Genomic DNA, 8408 nt, shown 5'->3' with positions numbered 1-8408 from the left:
GTTAAAGCAGGCTGTTCCTTGGAGGCAAGGATTCTGAAGCTTTGTCTGACATATTTTGGACATGTTGTAAGCAGGGACCAGTCCTTGGAGAAGGACGTCATACTTGGGGTAATGAGGGTAGGTGGTTTGGAGACAGTGAGATTGGTACAGGACAGAGCAGGGTTTAGGGCTGTTGTACATAGGGTCCCTATGAGTAGCAGGCAACTCGATGGCACATAACAACAAGAACAACAAACAACAACAATAACAACAATTTTTCAGAAGGGGACTGTTGCCAAGTTTTTCTTCTGAGGCACTTCTGAGTAGTCTCAAACCTCTGATCTTTCAGTTAGCAGCAAAGCAGGTTAACTACTAAGACATAACCACTTTGGCTCTGAACTCAGATCCATTCCAGGTGCCCAAGCAATGGGTTGTAGGAAAGCAAGCCATCAACTTTTCAAAGTAGAGAGTCAGACATTCTCTTCAGAAAGCAAATTTCTTTCAAGTTCAGCTGGATCTTGAAGAAATTCTATGAGCCTTGGAATTGCTAGTGCTAAGAAATCAAACACGCCCTGGAAAGGCTGGTTGGAATTTACATTCTTTCCAGCCAAGTGACTACAAGAATTTCCGCAGGAGAAGGATGATCAATCTCCGCCCATGCAATTTACTGCCTCTGAAAACCCACCAAGGGTCAGCTACGAGCCAGTTCCGACTCAATGGCACAGACGACAATGACAACAACAATGGAATTTCACATTCTATAGCCCAGCTCCGGGGTCTCTGGGTGGTGTTAATGACAATGGGCTTGGACGGTAACCAAGATACCGGAGTTCGAGTGCACTCGGAGGTGCCTCAGAAGAAAGGCTTGCTAATCCACTTCTACACAGTCAGTCGTTAAGTCTGATGGAGCACGGTTCTACTCTGATGTGCACGAGGTTGCCGTGACAGAGAGCTGACAGGACAGCAACTGGTTATCATGACCTGTGCTCTGTGACAGGGAAGAGAAGGGTCACAAGGCCACCTATTCTCTGATACAGAAAAGGTCTCTCCAGGCAGAACGACATGTAAGATATGAGCAGCAACCAGTCTGTAGGTGAATTGTGAATATCTGATGAAGGGATGGAGAGCTACGTTATGTCTGCTGCTGGTAGGTACCGACGAGCTGACGAGTCATGGCGATCCTGCCAACAACAGACCTGAACCAAGCCCAACGCTTGGACCCTTCCTCACTTTTTCTTAACCCCTACCTTTCCCAGCTTGATATCCTTTTCCAGGCTGGTTCTTCCTGACGACATGCGCAGAGTACGTGAGAGGAAATGTCACCTTTGTCTCTAGGAGCACCCTGGTTGAACATCCACCAACACAGGATTGTTTGCTCTTTTGGCAGTCCATAGGATAGTCAGTAATCCTCTCCAACATCACAACTCAAAGGCATTGATTCTTCTCCGATGATCCTTATTCACCGTCCTAACTTTAGACGCATAGGAAACAAATGGAAAGACCCATGGCGTGGCTCAGTATTAGTATTTCAATTGAAATCACTGCTCTTTAGCATTTTGGAGATTTTCTTGAGAGCTTTATTTCCCGAATGTAATGTGTTTTCATTCCTTCAGCTGCTGACTCCATAGGTTTTGGTTGTAGATACAAGTAAAAGGAAATAATTGGAACAAAAGGAAATAACTAATAACTTCGATCTACTCTTCACCTGTCTTGATGTTCTCTATTGGTCCAGTGCTGAGGATTTTTGTTTTCCTGACATTGAGATGTAATCCATATTGAAGGTGGTAGTCTGTGATCTTCTGCAGCAAATGTTTCAAGTCCTCTTCAGCGTCTGCAAGTTAGGCTGTGTCATCTGCACAGTGCTTTATGCCTGAGACTTTGCAGCAGACCAATGTAACAGGGGCTCTTCTGGGAAGAGTCCTCGTTTCATAGATTGCTCTCATTTCGGGTTAGCTAATTTACTAAATGTGTAATTACTATTTTATTTTTGTACCTTTGCACGCCTGTTCATTGGGGTAATGACACAATTCAGAATCAAATTCTTTGAGCACATTTTATGTCTGAAAAAAACATCATCACTGAGCTATTCCCTGTTAAAAGGCAGAAAACAAGGAACTAGATTAGGGATTCCAACGAATAAGATTCAAATCTGTGGATTGGTGAAAACGTCACTAACTCAATTTTATGTTTATGGTTCTTAATCAAGAAGTCAATGGAAAATGAATGAGCACCTAAACACACCTAACATTTGGGGCTTAATGGGAAAAAAAAAGAGTTAGGAATAATTTCTCTTTGTGAATTGTCAGGATCTTTATCTTCTATCGAGATTAGGCAAAGGCTGGGGGCCAGATCTTGAACTAGAGATGAACTTCAGATCTAAGTTTGATTGTGCAGCATGTGACCTAACAAGGTTATCTAGACTCGTTCCTCAAAGACCCAGGAACAGTAATGCACCAGATATTCCAGCGCTAGATACACTGATCATCATCAGAATAGTAGGCTCTGCTTTGAATGTCAGAAAAAAGAACATCAGGGAAATATAGACTAGCATTCCAGCTGCATGGCCATCTGCCTCTCCCAGCCTCCCACACCGTTCCTGCTTTGGACTAATCAGCTCTTTCTGCATCAGTAGTTTGGTTCAGTGTGCCTCAAATGCCAAGCTCCCTTACCATTTCCAATCTCACAGCCCAGGTAATTTCATTTTGCCTTCTTTCTTTCTAGACTTCTCTCCCTTTTGAACTCCCTGGTCTCACTGGCAGATCTCACTGCCCAGCAGCACCTGTGCAGCTGTTTAGTTACCAATACCACTGGAAGGAAGAAAACAGCCCCCGCAGCCAAGGACTGCCATACCAATTTATGGTTCGTAACGGTGGTTCATCCCGACATCTGCTGGGATAGGCCTGATACTAATTAGCAGACAAGCACATTGTGTCCATGTGCTGGCCGTTTTGTTCCCAATGTAATGGTTTACTTGTGTAATTGACAGCTAATGTTCTCATTAGAAGCTTTCAGTACATCAGAGCGATATGTGCTTGGCTTGAAAAAAAAAAGTTTCTGGACATTAGCTGGTTGTACAAATTGGCCATATCTTTACTGATTTAAATTTAATGAACACTCACTTGAGTGCCCATTCTGTACAAGGCTTTGGGCACACATGTTTAGAAAACTGAGGGGCCTCTGGGCTAATATGACCAGTACTGGAATCTCTGCTCATCATTTAACTATGATGTGCCCTTAGGAAAAGGATTTAATCTCTCTAAGCACCAATTTATTAATCTGTAAAGGGCAGAAAAAGTAGCATCTAGTTGTTCTGAGCATTCTGTGAACATAAACTGTGTAGTAAAGTGCTTGGCACATTAGTGCTCAGATAGTCATAATTGCTTCCCTGACACCATGGAAATAAGCCCCACAAGGGAAATAAGCTGTGGAGGGAGATCTGATGGCCGAGTGACAAGAAGCTGTGCTGCAATTCTGAACACATGCAGTTCTAGGCCACCAGCTGCTCCGTGGGAGAAGGATGGGCAATCTCCTCCTGTGCCTCTGAAACGGCCTCTGAAAACCTGCTGGAGGGTCAGATGTGGGTCGGTTCTGACTCACCAGTACACCAGCAACACTACCACCACCACCACCACAACAGGAGCTATGGTAGTGGTAGAACCCTCCAGAAGGATGGGCAGTCTCCTCCTGTTGGATTGACTCCTTCTGAAAACCCATTCGAGGACCAGCTATGAGTCAATTCCAACGTGATGGTACACAACAATAACAACAACAGGAAATATGGTCGTGCAATGTTTAAACATTGGATTGTTAATGGAAAGGTTGGGGTTGGAACCCACCAGTCTGTCTGTGGGAGGACGAGGTGGGCATTGTTCTTAGTTGCCGTTGAGCTGGCTGGGAATCCTAGCGACTCTATATACACAGATTGAAATCTTGCCTGATCCTGCCATCTTCATGGTCTCAGTGCTGAGGCCTATTATTGCAAACAAGTAGTGGATGTGGCACTAGCTTCTGCAAAGATTATAGCCTTGGAAACTCCATGGGGCAAGTCTACCATATTCTATAGAATGAACACGACTTGAGATTGACTGGACAGGAAGAGGCTTGGGTTTGGCTTGCTGTTGTTGTTAGGTGCCATGGAGTCGAATGGAACTCACGGCAACACTGTGAACTTGACCTGATCCTGTGTTATCCTCATGATCTCTGATGTGCTCCGTTCCACTGTTTGAGTCTCTGTGTCTGTCACTTCACCTCACTGAGGTCTTCCTCTCTCCAAATGTCCACCTTTCTCAGCATGACGTCTTTTGCCAAGGACTGCACCCCCACCCCCGACAACCTGCTCAAAGCACGTGAGATGAAGTTTCACCACCCTTGCCTCTAAAGAGCACCTTGGTTCCTCTTCCTCCAAGACAACTTGCTTGTTCTTTTGGGTTAGTTTGCTTAACATGATGCAATGACGGACTTGACAACCCTGAAGGGTACAGGACGGGGACTTGTTTTGTGCTGTTATATGTGGAGCTGCCATGAGTTGGAATTAGCAACAAACAGCAATAGTCTCCTCAAGGGTAAGAGCTGATGAGAGACAGAGACAAGCCACTGCAGCTGAGATACCCCAACAGTAAAAAGCCTCTAGTGATATGAGTGAGCCCTGGTGAGCCCAAACGGATTACTCACAACATCATGGCCAACAATGCTTTTGGTTTTAGGCCATTAATTGTGGATGGTAGGCTGCAAAGCAAAAGATAAGAAGTGACACAAGATCAGACTTAAGGGAACTGACCAATAAGCTGCTTCTTGACGTTTGTATGAGTCGGCAGGATCGCTTTCATCTGGCACTTTGTATATGGAAAGGTTTTCTTGTTGTTGTTAAGTGACACTAAGTTGACTATGACTCAGAGACACCATGAACTAAGCATTGAACCCTTGTCCTAGCCTATTCAGAACTCAGAATCTTAAGGATCACTCTGCCTTACTTCCTCCAAGACAGATTTGTTTGTTCTTTTGACAATCTATGGTATATTCAAAACTACTCACCAACACCACTATACAAAAGCATCAATTCTTCAGTCTTTCTTATTCATTGACCATATAATTACTCTTCTACCCCCAAATATTTTGAGAGCACACAGGTCCTATCTTAGGCAAACGGTGATGTATGTCATCTTCTGTTTGCAAGGTTTTATCAGCAGTTGTCTATTTAGGTGTTCCTTAGTCACAGAGTGTCACTGCTGACAAGAAAGTTAGAGCTCCCTCAATCTTTTATTTTGCAGAGAATGGAAAAGGAAGTCTAGGGTTGAGAAGTCACTTTCCTAGGATGCATGGTTCATACGTTGTAGGGTAAGAACCACTGCAGTCAGGATGGCAGAATAAAAATGTTCTGGAATGCAGCTCCTCTCATGAATAGAACTGTCCGATCTCACTCTACAGTTACTTGTACACATGCAATGTTTTATCTACTAAAGTAAGAACTAATCAGAGATAGAAATGTGAATTCTGTGTCTATACATCTAACACAATACTTCCCATGTAATAAACAGTGGACCCAGCACAATACTTTGCATGTAATAGATAGTCAATAAATATTTCTTGAGGAATCTGAAAAAAAAAAAAAACACCCAAAAAAACAAACCCCAACCAATTGTCCCACCCGGGAGTCTAATTTTTGCTTGGAAGAGTACACAGTGTACTTACGACGAAGCAAACACATCCCACTGATCCAAGGATGGTGCTTTGGGGAACAGTGAAGGAAAGACGCATGGGATACCCTAGTGCCGGCTTTAGGAGCTGGGGACTAAGGGTGTTCTGAAATAATGGGTAAGAAATTCTGGCAGTGTAGTAGGTTAATTATTGGGCTGTTAACCAGAAAGGTCAGTGGTTCAAATCCACCAGATGTTCTTTAGGAGAAGGATGAGGCAGTCTCCTCCTGTTAAGACTTACAGCCTCGGAAACTCAATAATAGTATGCCAGGAGTTGCCATCAACTTGATGGTGGTGGGACTTTTAGTTTGGAACAGTGAGTGTCAAGGTGATAAGAGCAGAGGAGGGGAGCAGGAACAGTTCCACTTTCCTGTTTTGTGCTCCTCAGGCTAAAAAAGTATCAGCCAGAGTGGCTGTCACGTCCTAGTTAGCCCCTAGTTAGCTAAGGTGCATTCTATTCCGGGAGCTGCTGATTGAGAATCTCTAATGTCCCTCCCCTATCTTGACCTTTCAGTTCAGAAACCAGAGATGATGAGCACTTTCTCAGTCTTTGTGTTGAGTCCCATGCAAAACAGACAGCCCAGGGGATCTGAGTTGCCAACCTTCTGTTCCTGCACATTTTCCTGATCACCTTCAGTGATTCCCTGCTGACCTTTTTAAAGAAGTCAGTCAACCCTCATCCACTCTATATAGCACGTGAGGCTTTCTGTGAAGATTTAGAAAATGGCATCTCTCTGTCTCTGATTTTCTTCTCTACAGCAGAGCAAAAATATTTGAGAGAACAAGAGGACCAATGGAGTTTGAGAAAGAACATTTATGAAAAGCCGTGAAAAACAATCAAGCTCATTAGAGTAACGTGGTTTTAGGTTGTCAGGCAGGCCTTTGTATAGAGCAGGGGCTCTGCAGTTGCATCTTGAATAGATCGAAACACTTCAGTATTGCTTTATGTGCACGTATCCTTTACCTAGAAATTTCTCACATCAACGTTCTTAACAGAAGGAGTCCTTTCCGGAATTGTATTTGACAAGACACTGCTCTTCACCAGACGGGAGTATTTATATCAGGCCAAATGGGATCGATTTTAATTCAACTTTCTCAAGTGAGAAAACTAGGACTGTCAGGGGGCTATTCTATTGTAAAGTTTTTACATTTCTATGGTCTAGAAGGAAGACCTTTAATAAGATGGACTGACACTGTGGGTGCCAACAAAGGGTTCAGCACAGCAGCAATTGTAAAGATGGGGAAGATACTCACACTGTGGATAGGACAGTGTTCAGAGCTATTGTACACAGGGTGGCTATGAGTCGCAGGTAACTCAATGGCACATAACAACAACAACATCATGCAGAGTTGCTATGACTTGGAAGTGACTCATTCAGTAGCACCTAATAACAACAGTAACAAGTTCTCACAGTAGAGAATGCTAGAAAAAAGGTCAAGCTGTGTAGTCATAGACGTGGGTTTGAATTATACCTCTCTCTCGAGCAGTGATCAAACAAGAGTTAGTTTACTCCGTTGTGTCTAAGTTTCTTTGTACATACGCTAACAATAATCTCTCCTTCAGAAGTTTGATGCATTTCTACATAGACTTTAATGGAAAAACACCGGGGCAGAGTCTGACATAGTACGCCCTGTTGCTGAGTATATATGTATGCGTACTTTTATGAGAGAAAGTAGAACTGGCTTTCTTCTTTTATTAATTCTTCCACTTCATGACGAGACAGCCCCAAAACTCTCTTTAACACTTAGGATGTTCTCTTGATTTGATCTAAATTTAGGTTGTAGTTTACTGTTCACAGAATGCTGCTAAGTTCATAAATTCTCCCTGTCATAAGGTTGGGCAATCATATTGACTATAATAAAGTTTTATTTTACACAGAGAGGTTCAGATATGTAAGGTATTTACATTACATCAACCCATTTCTTTGTACTATTTTTTTTTTTAACTGGGTGATCCACAGACATCGCTATAAAAATATTCAACAAAAATGACTTGTCGTCTTGCCTTTTTCTCCCCAATCTCCTGTTCACCTTGGTGATTTTCAAACATAGTTGCAAGTTCTTTGACATTCCTCTCACCTAGAGTGACACTGATACCTGTTACAGCGAACTCTGTCTCTTCCCTTTGAATCAACACAGAATGACGATGGCTTTGGCCAACAGAGTAGGGCCGGAAATGGCTCTATGTGACTTTTGGTAGTAGGTCATCAAAAACCAGGCAGCACTCATTCTTGGAGTCTTGGCCTCGCATGTGAGGTGTCTGCCTATCCCAAGGCCACCATGCTGTGAGGAAGCCCAAGCCACTGGGCGAGGTTACATGCAAGCAGTTCAGTTGACAGTTCCAGCTGAGCATAGCCTTTGAATCATCGTGTCCAGGTGCCAGAAAGCTGAGTGAAGAACCTTCCAGATGATTCTAGACTCTAGCCATTTGGCTCCAGTTATTGATGTCTTCACAGCTGAGGCCCCAATATTATGGAGCAGGGACAAGCCATCCTATGTCTACTCTAAATTCCATACCCACAAAATCCATAAGCATGAAAATATGATGCTTTGTCTCACATAACTAGTTTTGGGGGGTGCCTGGCTAGAGAGGATCAGGCCACTACCAGAATAATGCCTATTATTGCTCATCTGGCCAGAGACAGCTCAGGCATAAACAAAACACTTTATGCATGTTCACCTCCCGTTTCCTGCCACGACAGATAGAAACTGAGAATGTATGCTGTTCTGTGCCAC

At 43.4% G+C, this 8408-nt stretch overlaps 1 protein-coding gene across 2 annotated transcripts in view; it reads right to left on the bottom strand.

Annotated features, from left to right (window-relative positions):
* SLC24A2 (solute carrier family 24 (sodium/potassium/calcium exchanger), member 2) overlaps nt 1-8408 on the bottom strand; it is a 311194-nt gene that overhangs the window by 9392 nt on the left and 293394 nt on the right. The gene's annotated exons all lie outside the window — the stretch shown is intronic.

The sequence above is a fragment of the Elephantulus edwardii genome, unplaced genomic scaffold, assembly GCF_000299155.1.
Source record: "Elephantulus edwardii isolate Elephantulus edwardi_28Jun2011 unplaced genomic scaffold, EleEdw1.0 scaffold00014, whole genome shotgun sequence".
Taxonomy (NCBI): domain Eukaryota; kingdom Metazoa; phylum Chordata; class Mammalia; order Macroscelidea; family Macroscelididae; genus Elephantulus; species Elephantulus edwardii.
The sequence above is the reverse complement of the archived record's forward strand: the minus strand, read 5'-3'. Positions and strand labels throughout refer to the sequence as shown.